This window comes from Thunnus thynnus, chromosome 16 (assembly GCF_963924715.1).
Source record: "Thunnus thynnus chromosome 16, fThuThy2.1, whole genome shotgun sequence".
Classification (NCBI taxonomy): Eukaryota; Metazoa; Chordata; class Actinopteri; order Scombriformes; family Scombridae; genus Thunnus; species Thunnus thynnus.
In genome coordinates, this window is record NC_089532.1 from 25,131,284 (window position 1) to 25,135,450 (window position 4,167).

The 4,167-nt window shown below is 42.4% G+C and overlaps 1 long non-coding RNA gene across 1 annotated transcript in view; it reads right to left on the bottom strand.

The window, feature by feature from the left end:
• LOC137200055 (uncharacterized) overlaps positions 1–3,743 on the bottom strand; it is an 88,708-nt gene extending 84,965 nt beyond the window's left edge. Inside the window, exon 1 of the long non-coding RNA XR_010931905.1 lies at positions 3,090–3,743. This is a non-coding gene — a long non-coding RNA (uncharacterized lncRNA). The remainder of the gene's footprint in view (positions 1–3,089) is intronic.
• Positions 3,744–4,167: the final 424 nt, after the last annotated feature.

The window sequence follows — 4,167 nt, forward strand, 5'->3', positions numbered from 1 at the left end:
AGAATGCAAAGAACAAAAAGAAGAACGCAAAGAAGAAGAAAAAGAAGAATAGAGGGTAGCTCGAACAGACTGAAAAACAACAGAACACCCTCCCCAAACCCCCAATACTCCTCCCTTACTCCTTACCCTTTACCCCTACCCCTTCCTCCCCCCACCATTCTGCTGTTGTATAATACTGTAAATATTGTGAATACTGTATGTTGTAACATGTATGTTTTGAAGTCCAATACAATTCATTGTAAGTGAATTACTGGCTTCATATGTCTTTTTGAATATGCATGGATAAGAAAGAAAAATAAGGAATGAAGTGTGAGGTTCTCTTTAAATATATGACTTGTGTTTGACTTAAAGCAGACAATAGCAATTAATATATCAAAATGAATCCTGGTTTTCTCATTGGTTCACACACTTTGACAGGGGAATCTTTCTCCTGACATCTGTTTATTCATTATATTCAACTTAGTCTTAATACCCCAAAAGACATGGGCCAGAACTGATGTCTGCATGGTTTTACTGTGACAATAGAAGAGGGTTGAACAATAAAGTATCATCTGGATGATCTGATTAAAAGCAGGTTTGTTACCATCCCTAATGGTAACACCACTGCATCAGCTGTGTTTAACATACCAGAAAATCTTGGACCTTTAACCATCCTATCTTCCAAAACAAATACATCATACAATGCAACCCTGTCCACATACCTGTGTATTTTTCTTTTTTTGTTTCAATTCAGCAAAATCTTAATTTCACAGCATACAAGTATATGTTAGAAATAAAAGTGTCTGCTAAAATAAATTGTAAATTGTAATTGTAATAGAATACTGTGATATCAACTTTGTGGTGGCAGTTTTGGGAAGACCCTTTCGTCTTTCAGCATGCCAGTGATCTTCGGTACCTAGTTTAGTGTGGAGGAACTTGACTAGTCTGCACACAAAATTTTGCAAAAAGCCTTTTCAGAACTGTGATGTTCAGGAGTCCATATACTTTGCTTGGTTGCTCACACATCTTACACATCTATATCTTACCACTATATATGTAGTAATGGCTGCAACCCTATTGCCAGAAAAGAATGTCGACTTTTTAAATTTTATTCATACAGTATACTGTCTTCTGCAAACTGCTTGATTAAATTCACTGACAATGTTTTTTAATGTTTGATGCCAACATTTTTAAATTATTTATTTCTACAATATCTGCACATGAAAACTATGGCATGGTTTAGGTTAGATCATGCTCATGACATATAAAGGTTGGGCTTTAGGTTTAAGCTATGCTAAGCTAACATATACTTAAGGTTAGTTTAAGATTAGGGAAAGATCATGGCTTCCTGGTTTGGCACTGGATGTAAATCATGAAGTGTGGAATCATCCGATATGAATATAACTCCGAGGGATACTGGGTGGATATAATGACATGCACCCCCACTAATTCATTGGTAACTTGTCCTCATTTAATGGCCTACATTTGCAAAACCCCTTGTGAGCACACAGTTGCTCTTATAAAAAATATTGGTATGTATTGGTAGTTTGAATTATTTTAGATTTGAGGAGCAAAACAGGAACGGCATAGAGTCAATTTTCAAACAAAACACCCTGTGTAGACTCTCAATCATATATCACATCACTACATCAACATTACATTATCACCGCTGGCACCAGGCCAGAAGTCAACCAGTCAGAGGATATTTGTCACCATGGATAACAAGATGTTCATCTTGGAAGAGGAAAATCACAAGATTTTATATGACACCCCTGCTGCCATGACTGCCCCAGTTCCTGGCTTCCTCTCCAGGTGGAGGGGTGGCTCTCTTCTCTCCGGTTCTGCTCAGAGCAGCAGAACCAGAGCAGAACTGTCCACCTCTGAAACGCTCCCGATGGGAAATGATACTATGCAGAGGACAGAACAAAATTGCATCGCAGCCATGCCCGGTGGAATAAAGGCGTTAGACTGCATGCTCTTGTAGTTTCAACAACTCCAGCAGAGTGAGAAGTATTCTTTAGTAAAACAATCTAATAAATTACATCATGTCGATTTCAAAGAGTGGAACCTCACTGTTAAACTGAAAGTCCCAGTTTATGAATGAAACATTTATCACAATGCAGGACTTCCAGTTATCTGGTGCAGCCTCGTGAAATATGGCATGTGCCAAAGTAAATCAGCTACAGCCAATGATGCTATTTATATTTTACAATGTATATTCAAAATCTAAATTAAATATATACAAATTAATTAATTAATTCATTAAATAATATTTTAAAAATGAATTAAGTGCTGTCTTTTGTAATTTAGAAAAAAATGCTATCAAACCTCATTCAAAGCTTCAAATGATTTATCACACTGAAAGCTGTTTGCGGTCAGTCATCTAAAAATGAAAGGGATGTATTCTGAAGTGCAATCACATCAGGTAGATGCTACAGGGTTCCAGTTAAATACAGGACAAGAAGTCTGTATAGGCATAAGAACTTTTTCATCCCTCCAACAGTGAATCTCATTAACTCAGGACATAAGGAGTGTGTGAAATAAGTGGCTGTGTTGCACGTATTTGAATACAATTTATGTCTGCACTTGTCTGTGCTGTGCACTTTATGTCTATTGCTATAATTGTATGTATTTTTTTATGTGGAAGCCTTTATGTCCAAGACAAATTTCCCTAAGGCCAAATAGTAGTAATTATGTAATCTTGATTTTTTTTTTTTTTTTTTTTTTAAATCACTGTGCTCCTAAAGTAAGTGTGAGCCTTGGGGGTTCTCCCTTAGCTGCTGTCCCTCAGTCACAGTCCTGTTGATCTGTTTGTTGTCATATCTTGCTAACATTTAGTTTCTGCTCTTATGCTTCCCCTGGCTACATGCTATTGATTGTGAATTAAGTCCTGCGGCAACTGGGCTAATTTCCTGCTTCATCTGACACATACTTTATGTTGCTTTCAGTGATGATACAAGCACTCACATTTCAGATATGTAGAGAATTGGTTTTGCAGCATAACTCCCCCTAGATGTTGCTTCGTTTTGGGGGGTAATCTGTACATCGGTCAGATCTAAAGCCACACTCTCACAAACTTAGCTTATCACGCTTGCAACGCAAACGCTTACCTCCCGCCTGTGCTCCGTGATCCACGTTCCTTGGCGACATACCGCCCACGACTCGATCCAGCAGTACCAACGTGATATCTCCTTCACCACCACATCCACATGGAACCCTTCCCCTCCAGACGCTGCGCTTCTGATCGGCTGGGATCCAGATGCTCCACACACATCCACGCAATGGCCCACTCTGACACGGCTGTTTTCCAAGCAACGCACATCTTCAACCGGATGTTTGCTCACCTCCGGCAAGCTCTCAAGGAGACGGTCGTCCCACTCCTACGAAACGATGATAAAGACAAACTTTCCATCTCTATGCAGACTCTACTTCTGTCAGTCCTCTCGCCGGCAGCTCAAATCCTCCCGCTCATCCGGGTTCGTTGTCCGCCACCGGGCCGACGCAAGCCGCACACCGATGATGTCACAACGCCGCAGCAGAGCCCAGACTTATTCAGCCCCGGCTGAAGGACAGGCTGAACTCTGGATACAAATCCTGTTTCACCAAACTGACAACAAAGCCAGGTTCTTCCTGCTCCTCTCTGCCTCCACCTCCACCACCGCTCCGGACGGCCGCTCACTTCCGGGTTCCCCGCCCAGCGTCACCTGTACGCCGCACGTTGATGACGTCATGACGTAGCCAACTGCTTCAGCCCTCTGGCAGGGCCAGGTCTTCCCCTATGCCTGCCCCCTCCCTGTTTGATCTCTCATGTTTTTCGTCTTTTCTCTCATCCCTGTGTCCGCAGGCTGCACAATCAACCCCCGCACATTCTTCTTTTGTTTCTTCCTTCAGCCACCTCTGGTCCTGCCGTTACCACGGCAACAGTTGCATCCCTCACCCCTCGACCCTCATCCCTTCATTCCTCTCCCGTCGACCCTAATCCCTTCATCCCTCGACCTTCATCACTTCATCTCTCGACCCTCATCCCTCACCCCTCATCCTTTCATCCCTCACCCTCGATCCTTCATCCCTTCATCCTTCAACCTCGACCCTCATCTCTTCATCCCTCACCCTTCGACCCTCGACCCTCATCCCTTCATCCCTCACCCCTCGACCCTCATCTCTTCATCCCTCCCCCCAGACCCTCAT